This window comes from Sciurus vulgaris, assembly GCF_902686455.1.
Source record: "Sciurus vulgaris genome assembly, chromosome: 4".
Taxonomy (NCBI): domain Eukaryota; kingdom Metazoa; phylum Chordata; class Mammalia; order Rodentia; family Sciuridae; genus Sciurus; species Sciurus vulgaris.
This window is the reverse complement of record NC_136464.1, coordinates 170,446,843-170,470,249: the sequence shown is the minus strand read 5'-3', so window position 1 is coordinate 170,470,249 and position 23,407 is coordinate 170,446,843. Positions and strand designations below refer to the sequence as shown.

The following is a 23,407-nucleotide window of genomic DNA, read 5'->3' as shown; positions in this document are numbered from 1 at the left end:
ACAGGTTACTTTCCCTTGCAAAAGCCACATGGATCATTGCCTTTCTTTGCATATTTGGTTAAAGCAAAACATGTGATTGAGTTGGTATCCAACTCCAAGTTCACTGCATTTTTAGGGTTTCACAGATACAAGGTTTTGTTATTTCTTACTAAAGCATACTGACTCTAGCACAGAGTAATGGAACACAAATGAATTAAGGTACTATCTGTACAGTTTCATTCAGCAGGAAATGTTTGTTTTTATACACCACTAAAACTAATAAAACTAATAAAACTTTAAATTTAAAATAGTCTGTAAGAAATTCAAACAATGGTCTCTCATCAGTTCTCCAGTTACATTAATTACTGAATGAGATGTTCATGCTTTTACATTCTGATCTGTCTCAATCATCATAGCATTTGCTACGTGTTCATTTAAATCCCATTGATTGAGCAATAGCATCAGGATGAAGAGGTTTGTAAAAAAGGAGCAAAAAGTTCCACTCCCACAAAAAAACGATGAAATTAACACAGCTTTCACCATAAAACCCACTGAATGCAGCTACAAAATCTGCACAGACTAGAAGGAGTAGGTATCTGAGAACTCTGAAAAGTAAGTAGACTCAGAGTAGAGAAGATAACTAGGATTCAAAATACCATACGGTGGGCTGAGCTCAAAACACTGGGGTTCCAAGAAGCTAAGAGCAAGCTTGCTTTGTTTCCACTCTGTCCTCCCAAAGCATGGCCCCATGGTGGGCACAACTGGAGAATTGCATGGCAGAGAGAAGTAACAAAATCATCGATGTTACTAGTTGGAGGAAAGAAAAGGCTCAGTCAACTAGAAATTTCTGAAGGAAATAATGGAGAGAGGATGTTGAAAAAGTGAACTCAAACTTTTTATGAACACCTGGACTCACCCATAGTTGTAGCACATGTAGATTTAATCATATTCAAAGCACCCAAAACTTTGAAAAACTGTCCATCACACAGTAAAACCTGGCCCTTGGGTGGTGTCCACATGGGCAGATCTACATACTACTGTAAAAAGTTCAAAGCTGAAGTATACTGGGGCCAAAACCCACAGAAAGTAGGTTGAAAATTGTGGCCTGAACCTAACCAGTTTATCTGAGTACTAAGACTGAAATATCCGCCATGACCACAAAATTTAAACAAGTCATAGAGATTCATGTAATATTCACAATGTTCAGGTTAAAATAGAAAATTGCTTTGTATATGTAGAATAAAGAAAGTCTCAATTGCACAGGAACAGACATTAAAGAGACACCATTACATAATGTGAAAGGTCAAGTCACTTTGAAGACTTAGACACACAAAATAACAGAGCTAAGTACATAAAATCAAAACCAACAGTACTCAGAAAAATAGCCAAATCTACAAATACAGTTGAAAATGTCAATATTCCTCTGTCAGTAACAGAAAGAACAGGTAGCTAGAAACTCAGCAAGGATTGAGAAGAAATGAAAATTACCATCAATCAACTAAATCTAACTGACATATATAGCTTGTTCAACACAGCAACAGCAGAATATATCTTGTACTCACATGTACTGGAAATATCCCCAGGACAGACCATATTCTCATTCATAAAACAAACAATAACAGATTTTAAATCATGAACATCATACACAGCATGTTCTCTGAGCATAATCAAATAAAACTAGAAATCATTAACAGAAAAATAACACAGAATTTCCCTCAAACATTGGTAAGTCAACAACACATTTCTAAATACTCTGTGGAAAAAAGAAAAAAATATCAAGGGGGATTAGAAAATATATTAAACTGAATCAAAATGGAAATATTTCAGAATTTGTGAAATGCAGTTAAAATATAGAAGGAAATTTAGAGCACTAATTGTTTGTATTATCATAGAAGGACTCAAAGTTTCTACCTCAACTACTTAGGGGGGACAGGGAGGAGAGAAAAATCAACACAAAATGTAGAAGAAAGAAAATAAAGATAAAATTTAAAAATCAAGAAAATTGGACATGATAAAAGAAATTAATAAAATCAAAGGCCAATTATTTTAAAAGATCAACCAAGTTGATGAACTTTAGGAGAAGAGAGAAGATGGAAAGTACCAGTATCAGGAGTAAAAACACACATTTCTATAGATTCTGCAGGTGTTAAAGGGGTAATAAGGTAAAATGTGAACAATTCTATGCATGCAAATCCAACAATTTAATTAAAATGGACAATTCCTCAAAAGCAAAAAGTTTTAAAAAGAATAACTAAGGTTTTATATATATATATATAATATATATATAATTATATAATATAATATTCTTATATATTAATAATCTTATATAATAATATTCTTTTTTATAATATTCTATTATATATATGCATATATAATATATATGAAACATTTATGACACTACTTACAGTATTAAAGAGATTGACCTGGGGAACTGATCTCAAGATCCAGACAGTTTTATGGCAATTTCTAGCAAATATTTCAAGAAATAACTTCAACTTTTATACAATTTTTTCTAGGGGGGGAATGGAAAAGATGGAACTACCTCCTCAAATCATTGCATGAGGTCATTATTACTCTGATATCAAATTCAATCAGAGACAGTATCAAGAAAAGCAGGAGGAGGAAAAGGAAGAACAAAAGGAGGAGATACAAAGTAAACAGTCTTAGATCCCTCATGAACTTAGATGCAAAAATTCTCAACAAAAATGTTGCAAAATAAAAGCAACAATTTCTAAAAAAAGAAAAAAGCAACACCAAACTTTCATCCTGGTGATGCAAGACCAGGCAAATATCTGAAAATCAATCTATATAATTTATCATATTATCAATCCAAAAAAGAAAACGCTTATGATCATTTCAAATGATTTTTTAAAAAAGTTGATAAAACACAATATTCATTAAAAAGGAAACAAAATTCTGTCCACAAACAAAAACTAAAGAACGTATTTAACCTGATACATGGCTTCCACAAAACACCTCATCTTAGTTTAACAGAGAAAGACTAAAATAAAACACTGCCCTGAGTAATCTTAGACAGCGTAATAAGTAAAGAAAAAGAAAAAAGGCAAGATTTTATTTTTTTCTTGATACTGATGAGGTTGATTCTAAAAGTTGTATAGAAAACAAAGGGTCTAGAACTTCAAAATATTTGCAAAGAAGAACATAAGTAGAAGAGTTACACCCTCTACTTTAACTTTGCTCAAATCAAATTTTTGTGGAATTAATGGAAGAATATACATACTGACCAACTGAAAATAGCACTGTGAACTCTGAAATAAACCCACCCCTACACGGCCATTGGATTTATGACAAAATATAAAAGTAATTTAGAGAGGAGGGATTACCTCTTCAGCAAGTGATCTGGAACAACAGCATATCCACATTTGAAAACCAAATATTGAACTTTACATTATGCAGGAAAACTTACAGTCAATTACAGACACAAACATAAAATACATAACTAAAAACTTTTAAAAAGAATACACAGGAGAAAATTTTTGTGACCTGGAGTTATGTAAAGTTGTGTCACCAAAAGATTTATTCACAAAGGAAAAATATATACAGGGTTTCATAAAATTGAAAGCCATTGTGCTTTGAGTCCCTGTTAAGACAATCAAAGACCTAGGTAAAGACTGGGGAAATTTCAATAAGGGCTCAGCCAGAAAAGGGCTTTTACTTAGTTCTATACCCTGAATATAATAGTGATTATATAAGTCTATGTATGTCAAAATTTATACACCAATATTTCAATGACACAAAAAAGTCACTTTAGATATGTGGTAATTTTTAAAATAACACAAAATAAGAAGCTTATTTTGGAATAAAACAAGCTTAAAATTAACGTACTTTATTTATTACTAAAATATATATCACACACACACATATTTTTTTTTTGTTAAACTCAGAGATAAAGATGTATACTGCAAAATCTAGTCATTTTTATATTTTTTCAAATGCCTTTAAGAATGATATAATTTATACCAGTGAGTAGCAACAGAAAGGAACCAGGTTGAAGTGAAGAACTATGCTAAAAACTCTGCCCTCTGAAAAAGCAAGAACCAAAATAAAAAAAGGTCTAATTAGTGTCACTGGCAATGAAATATTGAGGTAGTTAAAAGTTACAATCGTTTTCTTTGACAATTTACAACAACCAAGCCAAACTTTAATTTTCATTTAATCTAATGAAACTGCCCTATCCATGCACAGTGCAATTGCATTAATTAGAAATTGTCCCAGATAGTTTACTTTAGATATTAATGCTTCTGTGAGTTTAACAAAAAGTCATTTTTCTGTTGACCTATGTATGGTACTTGCTCTTCTCTAGTGCTGTGTGCATTGCTGAATATCACACTTATACTTTTGTTTGTTCTGACTGCTGTGAATCTGAATAACACTCTTTATATTTTTTTGAAAACATTACAGTATTATGGGAAGCTAATTAACTTTCAAAAATAATTTTTAAAATATTTCTTTCCAACTCCAGTCCCCAACTCAGGATTACAATTTGCTTTTCTTCATTACAATAAGACACATAAGCAAATTAAATCTTCAGGCACTATGGGGATACTTAACTACAATGAATGTGGCACTCTTTTTCATGGAAGAAATGACATTCAGTAGTCTTATATGGAGCACGCGGATAAACAGAAGAAATGTGTGATTTGGAGGCATGTGCTTGATTACAGTAAATAAGTTAAAGCAAACAAAATCTTTAACTTCAAAGCCCAAATGCATCTAATACAGACCAATGTCCATTGAGAGCAACAGTAATTTATGAAGGTGATCTGTCAAATATGTGTAAATACGCTTAGAAGTTTAACTTTCTATCACTCTCCTCAAGGGTTCTCAAATTCCACTAAATGTTCAGGCTCACAAGAGTACCATGAGCCTTGACTCTTACCAGACACTCAGAAGGTTCCAGAACAAGAATCACAACTTGCCAGCAGAGAAGCAGTAGATACCCTCTGGCAGGATTCTCTACAGCAACCCACCCACTCCTCAGATAACAAGAAAACAAGGCACTTATCAGCTGGTGAGCATCAACCAGACTAAAAGCCTCATGCCCCAGGGCCATTCAAATCTACTTTAACAATCCTGTAAGCTTTATTTTCAGGGCCCTCTTCGTGGAACATGCTATTTATAAATCATCAGATTTGGGGAGGCCCAAGATTGTGTTAGCATTACTTTATAATTCGCTTATCATTCCTCACAGTATCTATGCATTTGAACAAACAGTGGTCAAGGGAGAAGCAGCACTGCTTCCTGTGCCTAGTAGCTCAGCGGGTCCCACCATTATGAGGTCATCAGGGAATCAGAGGTGGAGAGTTAACTCAAGGTCAAATTCACATGCAGAAAGACAAGGGGTTTACATCTTCTGCTTGAAAGTAAATGAGTGGGGAGGAAGTAAAACAACTTGTATATATGTGAAAATGCACCTAGAAGTATGCATATATGCAAAATATTCACTTGGATTTAGAAAATAAGAATGTGAACCCTAACTCTGAACCTAGACAGCGGTATAACATTAGGAAAATGATTTTATCTCTTTGATTTCCCTTTCTTTCTCAGTGAAATTGGGATGTCTTTTCAAACATTTATTTCGAAGATGATGACAAAGAGCAAATTTGGATTGTATTATAGGACATAATTAGAACTCTCAATTAATATTAAAAGGTAAATTATAATTGATGACAGTGAGGTCATTGATACTCGATCCACAGTATTGCTTTACAAGCCTCTAAGAATCAAAGCCTAGTCTGACCCTCCAGCATAAGCCCCACCCTTTCTTCCACTCCTATTTGCACATCCAATCCTTGACTGGTTTACATACTCTTTGGACACTAGGACTACACCCATCACTTTAAAAATATACCACAACAACCAGCTGGATGCTCAATACATTTCCTCCTAAACAGACAACCATGCTCATCAAATAGAACAAACAGAAAACCAAACGGTCTCATATAAAAGCAAAATAATTGTTCTATATAAATGATACAGATGATCATAACTCCTAGACTCACTCACTAAAAGTCATTCAATAAATATTGACTCATCATTATGAAGTGTCAGGGATGGTTTCAAGTCCTGGAAATAGAACAGTTCACAAACTACATAAAGTCTCGATCTTCACACACAGCTTACCTACCACCTGAGAAGGCTGCTGACAAATGAGTACACACTAAAAAAAAAATTCTATATTATATTATATATGTGACAGCAAGTAAAGGCTGAAGCAGAGCATACCTAGTCAACCAGTTCACAGGAGGTGGTCAGGGATGTGACAAAAGCAGAACTGTGAGGATTTATCCAGGCAAAGTCGGGGAGATAAAAGAAGTCAAGGTAAAGACCTAAAGTAATGTTTTTGAAAAAAAAAAATAAAATTGGTATGTCTAAGGATTGATGGGAGAATGTTTCTGGATGGTTGTCCCTCAGTTTGTTAGTGAAAAAGACAAAAACCTATAGCATTTTCCTCACAAGGCAACATTATCTCAAAAGGCGTTCCAGAGTATGGTTCAGGTTAATTAGAGGTATTGTCATTCAGGTCCTAACATGGTCTCTATTTCAATCAACAAAGTTCAACATTGGTACAGAGTGGCATGCCAAAAATTACTAATGAGATGTCTACAATAAACTCTGATAAAGGTCTGCTGTCAAAAAAAAAAAAAAAAAAAAAAATCACAACTCCCAGACATAGCAGCAACCCGAGCCGACAAGCTTCCTCTCTTTCAAGCAGATCTGGTAATTGGAGCACTCCAGGAACAGTGCTTGTACCTGAACTGCATCCCGCACAACTGAAGGTTCACACACCCAGCTCTGGCAAGGTTCAGTGCAAGCCCTGTCCACCTGGTCTTCTGGTCTACCAGGTGAGGGCTGGTAGCCATTCTGGCTACAGAGATCTTTAGACATTATTTCTTAGAACTCTTCAAGTGAGCACCACTGTGAGGGCCTAATAATGTGCAAACTAATAAAACATTCCCACTCCAAGGAGCAGATACTTAGGTATTTGGCTAAAATAATTATAGACTATCCAGCAAAGAATTTAATTTATGATCGGAAAGTTGACCCACAATGTGGTGGCCACAGTGATTTATGCAACAGAAGATTCAGGAGGAAGAAGGATGTATTTTTCATAAGCACCTGAAATTGGAGCACAATTTATTCTACGTCAAATAAAAGAGATTGTCCTATTTCCTAAATAAAATGATTTATACACAAACTGCCATATGTTGGGAAGGCTTTAGAAATACACTTAGCGGTCTTTTGAAACCTTAGGAGGCAAATAGCAGGAAAGTAGAGCAGAAGTGGGGCAGAGGGCAGGAGAAGAAAAGGGAAGGACAGAAGTGCAAGGAGACACTGCCAGTCCCAGGGAAGTTGCTTTGTGGGTTTTTTGCTTTGATTCTTTTCTCCTTATTTACACAGTAGGCTTGATTATTTCTGCTTGCACCAAGAAGAGTTTAAGTTCGGTGCCCTTTTTGCTGTCCTGTTTTACTCAGATTGTTCTGCTATATCACTGATACGTGCTCAGCGCTTCCTTTCTGTTCCTTAGCTATTTCAATTTTATATAATTTAAGTGTATCTTCCCCTTGAAACCTTTATAGAAGCTAGAACCCACTAACAAACTTGTGTTTAGTTTTTTTTTTACTTGAAAATTAAATTCTTAAAATTGAAAAGAATTTTATTTTTATTGTTTATTTACCTATTTATCTCTTTATTCTGGGTATATAGTACTGAGGAGCAAACCCAGGGCCTCAGGCAGACAAGGCGAGCACTCCACATTCCCAGCACAAGAAACGACCGCTTTTAAAATCTGCCTTTCAATATTCTAATAAAATATTCGTGAAGAGTAATTTTAAAATCCTATCTATACCAGTGGCTTCTTTAGGTCAGTGTTTAAAAGTGTAGTGTCAGTAGAAAATTTGCATTTTCCTCCCAGTAATTTTCTGTGATAGGTTGGCAATCCTTATTAGAGCATGTCATTTGTAGGCATCTGAACCTCATCACTCTCTGTCTGGGTTCTATATGCTCGATGAGTTCTGAAGGATCTTTTCAAGGATGATGAGGGATGGAAGGTTTCTTAAAGTATATTTTGAATCTCATCCAACAGAGAAGACACAATAAATCTTCAAGCCATTTCTGACCATATGTCACAACTCTTGAAAGTAAATGAAGGCTCTCACAGCTTTGAGGGATTATTTAACATTGACAGCTGTTGAGCATTTATCCTGATTTTTCTTCTTTCTTTCCATCACAGGCATCTACTGCAGAAGACATGGCCTGTGAGGTAGATAATATGTAAATCCACTTGGTGTATGAGGCAATATCATATAAATTTCCCGTGTTCTTTCATGTTTATCCATTTCGGTTTGACCACAGATATCTGCACCCACTGTGCACTGACTCGGCACTCAGGATTATAACGATAAGTACTGTAAGGTATGTAAAAAAGAGATAAAACAAGCATGATATAATGATATGAAAGTATTATTTTAAAACAATCAGTATGGCATCAGACCAGGAAATGTTCACTTGGAAAATTGGGCTGACAAAAAGATGTCGAGATTTTAACAAGTGTGATGGCTGGCACTCCAGAGCTCAGTGTATTTAGATATGAAAGGTAGTGCTTGAATTAGCCAAACTTAATTTCCTAGTGTTCAAATTACCTGATAGTGTTATAAAAGACAATGGTAAATGGAACTTATTATATGCCACAGTTATGTATTGAAACAATGTAGATCTTTCGCGCAATCAGAGTATTTAAGCTTAGCAGAAGTAACCATGTTCTAATTTCTAGAAACCAGGGATCACTACTGGGTGTTACTTGAATGTTCAGCCACACTCAACAACTTCTGATGCCTGAAATGCTTTGCCCCTCAAGACTAGTTTAAAGGTTCCTTCTGCACCTGTACTGCATGATTTCTCCTTACCACTCACCAATGCTGCTATTCTGAAGCTGGCTCTTCTCTTGCTTGTGCACTTGTGATGGAGAAAATCTGTCTTTTGCTCACTTAAAAACAGAAATGAGGGGCCCAGAAGATTCATGGGAACTCAAAATATGAACAAAAGGTCAAGAATTTCACAGTAGAGGAAGGGAGGAACCTAAAATAAAGAAACTTAAATCCCCTCAATTTAGAAAAGTCTGACATCTAGAGAGTCTGGGATCATCTGCAAATAATACGGAAAGGGGAATTTCTGTGGACAGCAAAGGTATAAAATGAATAATCTTTCAGCTTCCTTCCAGCTCTAAGATTCTGTGATTCTATAATTTATCAAGACATTTTTTTAAATAAGGACTATCCAGAAAGAATGTTCTGTCAACTTGTAGGAATGGTTTGGTCTATTGAATTAAAAGCAGAAAATAAATGTCATTCTTGTAGAAAGTTAAACTTGAGAAAACAGAGGCTCTCTAATTCATGGGCCTTTAGTGTGGCTATATAGAAATTACTCAGAGAGATAAAAATATTACCCTGTGGCTGGCACAACCCCGAAGTTTTAAATGCAAAACATCAAGGGGGGTGGCAACTAGGAATCTATTTTATAAAAAAATTTTCTAGATGATTTGTTTGGGAAACACTGTGCTTGTTAAATTTGCATCTTACTAGCAATTTTTTATAAGAAGGACCAAGGCTAGAACTTAGTTCTTGCCGGTATTAAGCTGTAGACTTACTATGTGCTCTAATAAAAATAAAAGTTATGACATTAATATACATTTTTCAGAAAGAAGTTATGAGGATCAAACAAACACGAATAATGAAAGATACATATAACTTTGAATCTGTTACTGCAAAATGATATTCAACAAATGTTTGCTAAGTTTCTGGTCTTTACTGGAACTAGACTATGTTTTAGGGATACTGAGGAATTAAATACTGAATATCCAAGAGTCCTCACTTTATAAAATTTTCTACAAAACTAATTTCTAATCATAATTTCATATGCATGTTCTCATATCAGAAGCTGAAAAAACTGAATCAAAGAACAAGATACAAAGATTTTTAAAACTTTATTACTTAAAATTGTCTTTATAAGAAATGTGACACTAATAATGAACTGCAAAAACATAGATCATATCACAAAATTGAAAGATAATATTAATTATTCGGTTCATCTGATCCACATAGAAAATAACTGATGCAATTGTGTGCTTTTGAGCCATAAAGGTCCAGAGGAATATTGATTGAGATCACTTTCACTTCTAGATAAATTATCAAAATTTTAATTGTTTTTCTACATTAAGCATTCTTCTTTTTACTGAAGTTAAATAATGATTTTGTTAGTCCCTATGTATATCATTGCTGCCTTATGGCATTCATCATTGAAAAAGGCAGTGACTTTTAAATCAGTTATTGCCACAATTATACATAGAGTTAAATGTAGTAAATTTGAGTAAATTTAAACGTTCATGAAATTTTAACCTAACTTTCTTGTATAAAGTTGAAAAAGCATATAAATACGAGGCTATAACTGCAAACATTAGGGCCAAAGGTTCCATATTTTCAAACTGTCAAGTATAAAAACTGATAACACTGCAAGCATTCCCCAAGGTTGAAGAACCAGCAGTAATTAAAGACCATTTATCCAGTCAAAAAATAGAGACACAAAATACAGTCTGATATCAGCCCAGCTGCCACGGCCTCTCAAGGTCAGGAAATCCATCACAATGACAACAGCTCATAACTAGAAACAGGGCAGAGTGAGTCTAATGAGTAAGAAGCAGAGATAGTATTTTGTACAGAAGCCAACTAGACACTGCACCCTAGGAGAGTTGCCACAAGAGACGTGCTGAAGTCATCGCAACCCCAGCACAGAGACAGACGACGATAAAGCAGATAACAGTGAACGCACATCAGAAGCCAAGAGAACAGCCAGTCCCAGGGAGGACAACTTGAAATATGAGCACGCGTCACCGAGGTAGAAGACTCTATGCATTTCACTTCCCACACTCTCCATCATTTCAACCTAAATTTAGCCACCACATTGCACAACTTCAGGGGATGCCATTTACCTGAACTCACCGTGATGACATGCTGCTAAACTGCAAAGTTTAATAGCACTGAGTCTAAAGTTAGGGGAAGCCTTGACCGCGTCGGAATATCTTAGGGTAAGAGCCAAGAAGTGGCTTCAAAATGAAAAACGGCAGGAGAACAAAGCACATGCCAAGTTCCCCACAATGCCACTGTGTCATAATTATGTGTTAAAAGTTAAGACACAATGACATTCACCGCTTCGAAACCCCAGGAGCAGCGATTTCCCTGCACTCACCTATGAGCAGACATGCGTGGCGACTCTCAGGCTGTGCTGCCAGGACCACCCTCCCTTTAATCAGTTGTTTTCCTTTGGACGGTCACTGAATCTTTTTATAACTCTTTCTATTACACTTCACTAGTAGAGAAAAAAATAAGCCATGGAAAACTTTGGTCTTTTATTGTTAAAGAGCAAACAATACTCAGATGTTTCTTTTAAAAGATTTTTTAATGAAGGTGTTCCCTTAAATATAGATGCTCGCCTCCACTTAAAAAAAAAAAATCGATAATAAAACGCTAACTACAATCAATTTAGGAAGGAACCATTCGATGTAATGGTTTCTGCCCAAATTCACTTGCCCTAAATTACAGACACCGTGAGGACCAGTTCTAATTTTCTAATTGGTGGTACTTTTGGAATAACCGCGATGTCTGCATGATATATATTTTTAAGCATGAAATATATTGTTTCTAGAAAATAATGAATGTAATTTTACAAGAAACAGTATACTGTCACAAGAGACTTCAAGAAAATATACATACTATGGAATCTAAGAAAGAAAAACAAGTTGTTCTGAAACTGGTATAAATGTTTATTTTGTAAGTTTCTACTTCCCCTAGCTCCCACTTTAACAGCGACAAATTATTATCCCCAATTTCCTGCTTTCCACCTGTGATGGACTGACAGATCTGACTCCATGAGAATGTTCTAGGCCAGACTCTAAGGGAAATGACTAAACAGACTCCATTTTGCTCTGAGACTCCATGTTATGTAGGAAATAAGCTTCCCCATGGGAACACCCCGCCTCTGTACCCATCATCAGTTACTTGGTGTGACATATTTAATAATATACAATGGCAACTCCTATGTAGTAAAGAATTGCTCTCTTTTGATCCCTATTGCTCCTAAACAATGTACCATGTAAACAGTGATTGTGTGGATGTTAGTAACCATCCTTTAGTTTGTACCTAGGTAAGGGTCATTTTGACCCACTTCCCCCTCTGTTGATGATCTCATGATGTTAATGTGTAATTTCAAATCATAGCAACAGACACTTATGATTAATGTGATTTTTGGTATAAGAACCCCTACAACCTGTGGTCGGGGCTGTTCTCCCAATAGCCATTTTTGGGGGCATTGTGTGAGACAGTCAGCCCACAGGCTTAATAAAGACTCTCAAATTTGGACTTCTCAGTGGTGATCGGTCTGTTCTTAAGTTGCGCCCCACAACACACCATTATGTTATTGCTGTAAATGCAATATTTATTATATTTATTCATTTGATATATTATTTCCCTCAGGATCAGGCAGTTATTGTTGAAAAGGAGTTATCAGTGAAAAGACAGAGACAGGTATCTGACTCTATGAACTCACCTTTGAGTGGGAGGTAAGAGGGGGGCGTGCAGTAAAAAGCAAGGAATGTAAAAAATGAGCAAAGACATAAGTAAAATATTTGAGCATACTCAGTTCCCTGAAGGAGATAAACAGATGGTGGGATGGAAAGGAAGTGGGGGAAACTTGTGGAAGAGAGGGGTTAAGTTGGATGTTTAGCCTGGAATTCCTTCTAGCTGAAAAGAGCGTGTATGTGTTTCCCCACTGCCCCCCACACTCCAGAACACCTAGTGTGAACAAAGTCCTATTGCATTATCATTGGGCTGCTCCTTTCTACAAAACTAAATTAGACTAGAAAAAGTCTTACAAAACTGTCCTTTCAGCCCTGGACCACAGTGAACTGGGCATAAGCATTGTGATGGCTTATTCAATAAATATTCCCAAAACTGGAATTAGAATGGCTTTTACTCATTTAAACGCATCTTCCATTTTCATTGTAGAAATGAATCCTGAGACAAAAAGAAGACTAAATAATGGTTCAATATCTCAAGTCCTGGGAAAACAAACTTATTTAGACACAAAACTAGAAATCTTTTCAAAACTGCATAATTGATGTCCAGTACTTTTTTTTTTTTTTTTTTGTACTGGGCATTGAGCTCAGGGGAACTGGACCACTGAGCCGTATTCCCAGTCCTGTTTTGTATTTCATGCAGAGACAGGGTCTCACTGAGTTGCTTAGCACCTTGTTTTTGCCAAGGCTGGCTTGAACTTGAGAATCTCCTGACTCAGCCTCCAGAGCCACTAGGATTACAGGCATGTGCCACAGCACCTGGCTCCAGTACTTATTACAATTGATTCAAAAAAAAGGTATCTTGCTAAAGGTACACTGCTCCAACTCCATCCATTGACCTGCAAATGCCATAATTTCATTGTTCTTTAAGGCTGAATAATATTCCATTGTATATATCAATCACAGTTCTTTATCCTTCATCTATTGAAGGGCATCTAGGTTGGTTCCACAGTTTAGCTATACACAAGTGTTTTGTGAATGGTCCTAAATACTCCATTACCATGGAGAACATGGGACCACCTAATACATGGAGGCTCAACACTCAGCCACAGCCTAGAAAAGATGGCAGAAGTTTTACCAGGATCCCCAGTGGATTTGAGGAAAAAAACTAACCTTGGATATTTTCAACAACTAGAATATTAATGTCACCTGTTCTCACAGAATAGCCTATACTATCTCTTATGAGTTCTAATGTGTCTCTGCCAAATTCATATGTTCAAGTCCTAACTCACAATGTCTCAGAATGTGACCTTACTTGGATACGGATCACTGCAGTTGTAATCAGTTAAGATGAGGCCATACTGGAGAAGAGTGCTCCCATAACCTCGTACACCTGGTGTCCTGAGAAGACACCCGGGGACACAGAGCCACAAGGGAATGCCATGCAAAGATGAAGGCAGACATCCACCTGATGTAGGAGAAGCCAAGGATGATCAAAGATTGCAGACAAACCACCAGAAGCCAGGAGAGAGGCCTGGAACAGATTGACCCTCACAGCATGCCAAAGGAATCAACCCTGATGACACCTGGATCTTGGACTTCCAACGTCTAGGACCCAGATAATAAATGTCTGCTAAGCTACCAGGTTTGTGGTTCATTATGTTCTTATTAAAATGAAGTAAGTTAACTACAGTTGTTCAATACATTGTCCTAGTATGCCTACTAGGACATTTTTTCAAGGAGAAGGTAATATATGTGGGGGATATAACTAATAGTGGCACTAAATAATATCTTTATATGGAGATACAATCTATTTATGCAAGACTACTCCAAAGTAGTAATTACACCCATTTTTAAGATGAAAATGAAATGTCAAAAAAATCAATCATAAAATTACCATTCAAATTTCATTCTCATCTTAGAAATGGTTGCAATCTTATGTTTCATCTTTTTATAAGTAACAAAGTATGCTTCTGCTCACTCTTAAAGTACCCATAATTTAAATAAAGAAAAAGAGAAAGTTCATAAATTTTCTGGGAAGCCATTTCCATATTTACATGGTCCTATTCTGTTGTCTCTTAATTATGAATGCTGAAGCTTTTAGCTTCAGAGGATCCGATATGTTTGCTATGAATGATTAAGGGTTCATAAAGTTTTTACTAGCACATTAATCTCCAGGTGCAGAGAAAGTCAAGACTCTTGTTAAAATTCTCCAGCTTTTGCATAAGGTTGCCTCAGGAAACATGGTAAACAGCTTCAGTGTTGGCTCCCCACAATAGCACCTAAACACATCAACTTCAAAGAAATGCCATCGAGAAAAAAATAAGTATTCCACCTTCAGTTGGCTGACCCAGAAAGTAAAGAACACTCTGTTTTACAGGTCTCTTTCTTTCTCAAATGAAACAATTTAGAAACTCAGGGGTGCTTGATATTTGAGACGGCTGTATCCTTACTTCCTTGCAGAGTACCAGGGTTCTTGAGGGCTAATACTTGCAGACTCAGAGGACAAGGGAAGAAAAGGTACAAAATGAAATGTGCCTGTTCGGCCAGAAACAGGGTCCTTTCAGAAATCTCACTGCACCCAAAACCACATAAGTGATAATTATTTCTCTAAGAAACCTCACGCCCTATGGCTTTGAGGCAACTAGTCATTGCAAGTTTCTTTGTCTTGGTTATCTTTTCCGGCTCTTGGTCTCTGAGTCTGTTTTACAAAACTTATTCCTTACCTCTCTCTTCTTTGTATATTATCTGTCTCATGGAAGACAGGCAGGTGATTAGAGAAAACACAAACCTTAAAACCAGACATATTCAAGCTGAAGTCGGGGTTCCAGATTTGTTGGCTGTTCAGAAAATAAACTCTATTGAGTTCCTTTACTTTCATTTGGAAATAATCATACTTTCCTTAAAAGTTGATCATGAGACTTATATAATAAGCATTAACTTGAACTTGTGCAAAGTACATGGGTTATAGTGGGCACTCCACAAGGTCAAATTCCTGGCTCTTGAAAATCTCCCTCAATGTTCTCACTTCAATCATCTGCCACACCATAAACTTGAAAAGGCTAATCAAAAGAAAGTTGGGGTGGAAAGCATTAGTCAAATTCGGAGCTTGTTAGATGGAGGAGGGGGTAGCCATCTAGATTTTAGAATCTGAGAATGCATCAGTAATGATTTAGGTCACCAAAAACAGCAGTCCCTAACAACTCAAGAACTGAGTAGGTCTGAGACAGAGAAGTGTTCAGAAAATGGTCCAACGTTGTTTTCTTGGATGTACATAGGACTCTAAAGATTTACTCAGCCCGTGCAAATACAGTTTACTTTTGAGGATTCACTCAAAGTAGCCATTGTATATAATGAGGGGACATGAGATAAGCTAAGAGAGCTAGCTTCCATATAGAAAGATGTCCCATGCTGGAGAAGGGTGGACACACTTTAGAGCCTGGGAGAAGGAACACCTGATACAAGAAGCGAGGTTTTATGGAATAAGGAACCACAGCTCCTCTGTAATGGGGGCTCTCAATATCTACTTTAATCAGTGTTCTGGATTGCTCAGAATGTTATTTCAAATGTCAATATAAATAAAAGAGTAAGACTAAAGAAAGCAATGGGTCAAAGTGTCACCACATCTGATCATCAGTAAAAAGCAAACAATTATTCTAAGGGTTTTACAACTTCTATCTGAAACTTATTATTTCATTTTCAAAGCCTCATTATCCATAGACATCGCATTAATAACAACCTCAGTGATTTCTAAAGAATCTCTGAAACATCAGCTTTTAAACTGATGTCAAATGATTCAAGAATTTCCAAGTCAACTGTCAATGCTCATTAGATCAACCATTGTTAATTGGCTGAGAAAACATGGATAAGAAATAAATATCTGATAAACGTTCTAAGATCTTATATTACCTTAAATAAACTGAATAAGTGTATAGACAAGCACCGTGTTTTGTATGCAGTAGAAAAACTTCCTCACAGTATCAGGTCTTACTTATAATCCTGCAAATAGAATGCGATGCTACTTGAAAAATAGTTATTACTATGGTTGGTTGGCTAAAGTTATTTTTTTCTAAAAGCAAATAGGTTGAAGCTTGACTGCAAACCAATTTCAGCTATAACAGTTACCATGTAGCATATAGCATCACCTCACTACCTAACACATTCTAATAAAGTTTACTGTAACATGAAAAATTGCTGTATTGCTAATGATACTGCAACTTGAAGCTGCCCAGAGAAAGCATTTGCTATTATTTTTTTTAATGTTAGTGTAAAGATAAACCCAGCTAAGATGCCATCTCTATATTTTCTTCTACCTGGATTAATGATACCTTCCCTGAGATACACTTTCATATTGTTCTGTTAGCATAAATATTAGAAAAAGTCAATACTAATTAAATGCATTAATAAGTTTTACATTGGAGCATCTGGTGGCTGACACAGTTCATAAATCTGAAAAGGGAACCAAAGTACATGATCCTTCAACTAGAATACTATTGCATTTTTAAAAAATAAATGGTGGGTGTGTGTGTGTGTGTGTGTGTGTGTGTTGAGTTTGGAAACATCAAAGTAGAAACAGAAAGCATCATTTAGCATATAGGCTGTAAAGAGCTAGGTAATAAAAATCCAGCCTTGTGGGTCACAGTCTCTGTTGCAACTACTGAATCTGTAATACAAAAGCAGCCATATAGTTCTATAGGCCATGGTTTGCCAACCTCTTCTTTAACACATTATCTAAATGACTGAAGAAGGAAATGACCTAAATGAGGAATTGCAATATGGAGCAGAAGTTTTCTCACTTCAAAGATTTACAGTATATTTTTTTTTTTAACTTCTGAAAAATCTAATGATTCAACATCCATACTAAGTATGTGCACGTGTTGGGTGATTAATGTAAAATACTAGTCAGAGGAAATAAACTCATGTCCTTTTTCCCCACCAAACTGGTCCCCTCCACATATTATCAGGGAGCTGTCTGGTGACCCAGTCCTTCAGCTAGACATTGGCTTTGATTCCTTCTCTGTCTGAAACCTCACATCCCATGAAATGTTCACTGCTGCCAGCTCTCCCCGCTAAATCATGTAAATATTTACAGGGCACCCCACTGCCCTTGGCAAGGGTCCCTTTCGTCTTGTGTTATTTGAATGGCCTTTTCACCTGTCTAGAGACTTTCATGTCTACCTGACTCAAGTCCATTTTCTTCAGTGCAGCTGGAACCTGTCCATATTTCCACCACAAATTAGATCATTTTAATTCTTTCATGTATGCCAATGACTAAACATAGACATCAGGCTAGAATGCAAACTTCTTATTGCTTACAGGGTCCTTAGTAAATAAACCCTTTACTAAATATCCATCCTCATCTTGAGCTCTTAAGGAAGCAGAGACACTAAAAAGTGGGACATGTTGGAGCTTCCAGCAGATTCTACCCCATTTCATAGAGGTACACATCCCTGGGGAATAAAGAAGTTGAGGGAGCTACCACTTCTATTCATTGCAGAAACATCACAAAGAAACATCTTTAATTTCAGCCTCCACTGCCATAAAGAAAAGAATGGACCTGTGTGAAAATGGAAGGTTCTGGAATCACTGGATTCTGGAGTTTTCTGGGTTCACACTTGCTGAATGACACCAACTCTCCTTATGTATAATTTAAGAAAGAGCACCTATGACTTAATTCCAAATTGACAAAAATAATCCACAAAGCACTTTGGGATCACAGACAAAGGGCTCATATAATTAAAAGATGTGATGAAATTATATCATGAAGTCATGGTACTGCTAAGAAAAAGAAATGAACAAAAGGCTAGCTTGTTATTTCAATGTTCTCTCTGGAATTGTTAACTTTTTATGCTATTTTCTCTGGCTTGCTCAACTGTAAATATTTGGCTCTTGTGCTAAAAATGAACAAACATTAAGTCTGCGAAGCTACTAATGGGAAGTGAGAAAAAAACTCAAGCGATAGATAAAATAAATAACGAATCCTAGAGAAGCGTGACAGAGAGTGGAACATGATTAAGTGGACAAAGTTCAGCAATACCAGCAAGAGCAGGGACATTCTTTTCAGTCAGTGGAAAATTTTATCTACTCTGTATAATTTTCATACATAATTGTCTTTTGGGATTTAAAGTTGTATTAATATTTGCTTCCATGGAGTGCAGGAGAAAGAATTTCTGCTTTAGAGACTGAACCAGCCAACAGTCATCCCCTAGATGAATGGCCACTCACCCCTTAACATATGGTGGTTGCCTTTCTGCTTTCCCTCCTCTTTAAACTTCATCTCAGGTCCTTCCATAATGGATTAGGGAACCAAGGTTCCATCACATCCTGTATGGACATCCTTATCAGTATAATTTTTTCATTTATTTCACAAATGTTTATTAAGTGCCTTTTCTATCTCTCTCCCAATTCTAGGTCATGAGTGTTCAGCCTAAGAATTCAATGTCTTCATGGTTCTTGTGTAGTAGGATGCTTCCACTACGTGAAGCTAAGAATTCTGAATTCTATGTCTTTGTATTCTTCTATATGTAGTAGTTACTCAATGGATGCTCATTGAAAGCAGCAGTAGATTGATGAATGAGGGGAGGGATATTCATAGAACTCTTATTCTGATCTTCTTGTTGTCATTTGAAGTATCTGGAAGTCTAAAAGTAGAAATGTCTCCTGAAGTTTTATAAAAGAAAATTCCTCCTTCATTTTCATCCAATATAAGCTATTACTGGGTATAACAGAAAAACTTTGAGAAAAACCCTAATTCACATATAATAAAAGATTTTCACTCAAAGATAGAAGATAGAATAAAATTATGCCCTAATGCAAGTTTCCAGATTATATTATATATTTTAAATATTCCTTCTCTGAAACGCTTGGGACTAGAATTATATCAGATTTCAGATTTTTTTAAATTTTAGAGTATTTGTATATACATAATATAACTTGGAAACCAGACCCAAGTTTAAACATGAATTAACATGTACATCTTATAAACTGAAGGTAAGTCTAAAATATTTTTAGTCATTGTAGTTTTTTGGCATGAAACAAAGTTCATATATGCTGAACCACTTTTGACTTTGATATGTCACGTGAGGTCAGGTGTAGGATTCTGCACTTGTAGCATCATGTAAAAAGTTTCAAAGTTTTGGGTTTTAGAGCATTTGGGATTTGGGATTTGAGATTAGGGGTGCTCTACCTGAGTACTCAGTCTTGCCCAACAGCAAATATTTAAAGAGACAAACAATCCTATTTAGAGTCTTGTTTAATATCTGAATAAAGGTTTTGTGATCTTTAGATTATAGAGATTTTCACATATGGAAAATATGACATTCTCCAGGAAAGGGTGGCTGAGGAATTTCAAAGTCCATATAATTATCAACATACTGTTAAGTTTTTCAAGTCCAATGTAAGGAAGGTGACCAGAACTACAAGCCATCATACAGAGAGATAAAAAAAAAAAAAAAACCGAGGGAGATAATAGGTACTGTTGCCTCAGTTCCATGTGCAGAATTATGTACCAGATTAAAGACAAAATTTCTGTATTCATTTGAACTCAGTAATGAACAGAAATTCTTTATGAACAGAAGCAAGACCTGATTAGATCTATTTCTGGATTAGTTCATTAATACTAGAGCTAATAGGTTGACTCTGTTATGAAAAATCCTAGTTTGATAATGATGAGAGGTTCATAGCAACAAAGAAAAACTGTAAGCAGGAATTGAAATCTTCTAGGGCATCCTGATGAAAATTTTACAGAAAAATTTATAACCAAGTTCCAGGTTATCAAGTCATAAACTCACTTTATGATTGAGAAAACACCAATAATTTAACATTTGTAGCATGTCACATAAACTTCTCAAACTAGGGGTTTTAAGTTGGGTATCATAATTTAAAATTTGAGTTTTGAACACTTAAGAGGTAGGTCTGTTTGGGAAGCAGAGCTACTCACAGAACCTACATCAAATAATGTACTGTTCTTTACCTAAGAAAGGGATTAGTTTCCTCATCATGCAACACTGGAAAAATGAGGGAACCAGCCAATGGTCTGATCTGGCAAAATAATCTTCCCCGGAAGGCATTTCACTCTAAGAAAATTCTATGCATATGCTCATGGTAGAAGAAATGAGAAGTTACATCATCTAAACATATGATGAGAATCTTTCCATGTTTTACTTTAATTTGACTTTGACTTGAACATCTAAAATATAATTGCTATAGCAAAAACTGGTGAAATTGCATAAAAAAGCCATGAACTCCCAATTTTGTCCCATAATGGTTTTACCATAAATATAAGAAATTGTGAAAGTCATGGATCAGTTCATGACAGCTGGAATGAAGTTTCAGGGCCTCTCAAATAGCAAAGCATGCTTCAGCTGTGATGTTTTTGCTGCAATGAATGAATTCTAACTTCAATTCTACTTAATTCTGGCTAACACTGTGATATAGGGCAAGTTACTTAGCTCTCAAACTCTTGTTTCCTTCTTCATAAAATGGTAATCATGATAATGCACAGAGTTGTTGTAATGCTTAAGTGAGGTCACCCATGCATATGTTCTCACCAAAAATCCAGACAATATCAAGCACCCCCAAAGATATTAATAAAATGTTACTCATTTATTTTAATGGTACTGAATTTTACTAAAAAGAAAATATTTTCTCCTCTTTCATAAGTCAAAAACTTATGAAACAAAAAATACATATGTAATGATGGTCACAAAAATTGAATTTCAATCTGTTAAAAAACAAAGCTGGTACAGTCTCTTATTCATATTGTTTCTGGTTGAATCCAGATTTTTAAAGGAAAAATAAACACTGTATCAAATGAGAAAAGGGAATTTTTACATGTATTTTAATCCCACTTTTCCCCCGATCAAAAGATGCATCTTGAAGTTCTTGAGAGAAACCTTTTTGGTGTCATAAACAAGTAATGAGGGGAATCTGGAAAAATGGATTGCAGACATTGTGCTATATCTAATTATTGCTGTGAACAGGCTACTTCCACTACTTCTTCCTGTGTACAAAAGGGATTTGTAACGAATCATAAAATTCCATTTGGCTGCAAAAACCTATTTTAGCTTAACTGATGATTCTAGAAGCTATGGACACCCTCCCACCCATATGCACTGAAAAAAAATTGTGATGATGGTATTTCTGAATGAACACTCACGTGGTCTATCAAAGGTGACCTTAGAGATGCAATAAGCAAACTGCTATGCAGAAGTGCCACACAAAGGAAATCTGGCTAGGGGACACAAACTGAGGGTTCTCTCACACCTCTGAGCATTTCATAATGAAAGGAGTACAGGAGCTGGAAGGATGCATTCCAAACTGGTTACAGCATCCAATTAGCTCAGTCTCAACCTTGAATGGCTGGCCATCAATCTCAGAGAGTTTAATATTACTTAGACAACTCAATCCTAAAAATAAGAAAAGCAGTTAGCTATATTAGTGAGAAGCCAAGAAGATTCCTTTAAATCTCTTACATTCCCTTCCATTATTTTAACATGACACTAAAACCACTATCTATCCTTATTTTGTTGAACAATTATTTTTCTATCCTATTACCTTTCTCTCTCTTCCATCTTTGTCTATAGAGAGATACTTCTCTGGCTCATACCCCAATGAGAACCAAGAATATAGGTTTCCTGGACATTTCCATGTGTAACATTTTAAATTTGTTTTAAATCATAGTTCAGCAAATAAAAACAACTAAAATGCATTCATCTGTAACTAGTCTTTGATTCTTTCCAACATTCACTCATTCGATAAGTATTTATTTGGAGCCTACTCTGTCCTTGGCAAAATGCTAAATACTAGGGAAGACAAGAAAAACCCCATTAGCAAATTCAAAATCCAGAATAAATGTAGAAAACTAATTTCAAGACAATGTGGTTATACATACCATAGATATACAGAGTAGAGGAGGCAGGTACATGTTAGAAGTAATTATTTGTTCTGCAGAAGTGTAAAGGAAAGACTGAAGAGTTGACAGTCTATTTTCCTTAAGATAGAGAAACTGGAACATCATGATTACTGCTTTTGAATTACTACTAATAAAAAACACCAGAACTAACTGAAATGTATCCAATATTACATTTCATCTAAAATTGTAATTTATGTTCAATGTGCACATCACATACAGAAATGACACTTAAGAGCCCTGAGTACGACAGCATTAGATTCTAGGAGATACTTTTCATCCATAACCTCCCATATGACAAACAAGGTTACATGCACTTGTACAAGGTAACAACTCCACAAATGTAATGGTTTCATATTCACTATTACCTAAATGTAGGCTGGGTACAAAGGGAGAAAAGAAATAACAAACATGAAAATCCTTGATTAACCTCCACAACTGTGGAGTGTATTTTTCCCATTCCTCTACTACTCTTTACTCTCTAACTCTATTGTATAAGAAAATGTAAGTTGCAAGAACAAGTAGTCTTATTATAGCAGTACTTTTTGCTTTGCACTTACCCTGGGCAAAAACCAAATGACAGTCATAGAAAGAGTTGGAGTCATTTACAAAACTAAATTACGTATCTTGAGGATGAGGGACTAAATATACTATCATCTATAATTTAAAAAATGAAACACTAAGTTCTGAATTAAGTGAAAGGAATGGTTGAATTCTACACTTACAAAATTTTTCCTGAAAACTATTATATTATGAAAATATTAGGAAATATTTGGAAATAATAAAATGTAGATGGAGTAGACTGGTTATCATATGTATAAGAGTAAGTAAAGTATTAGAAGGAATTAATTATGCTGGAAGGACCAAAATGTCAAATATAAAGCTTTGAATCAAACTTTTATGAGAACTTCTATTTTGAAGAGGAAACATTT

At 35.6% G+C, this 23,407-nt stretch overlaps 1 protein-coding gene across 3 annotated transcripts in view; it reads right to left on the bottom strand.

The window, feature by feature from the left end:
• GPC6 (glypican 6) overlaps positions 1 to 23,407 on the bottom strand; it is a 1,180,914-nt gene that overhangs the window by 945,875 nt on the left and 211,632 nt on the right. The window contains exon 1 of one of the 3 annotated variants that reach the window (XM_079136562.1): positions 11,242 to 11,482. The exons of the other annotated variants lie outside the window; for them this stretch is intronic. The gene's annotated coding sequence lies outside the window, so the exon portion shown is untranslated. Of the gene's footprint in view, positions 1 to 11,241; positions 11,483 to 23,407 lie in introns of those variants that run through there. 3 annotated transcript variants of the gene reach the window in all.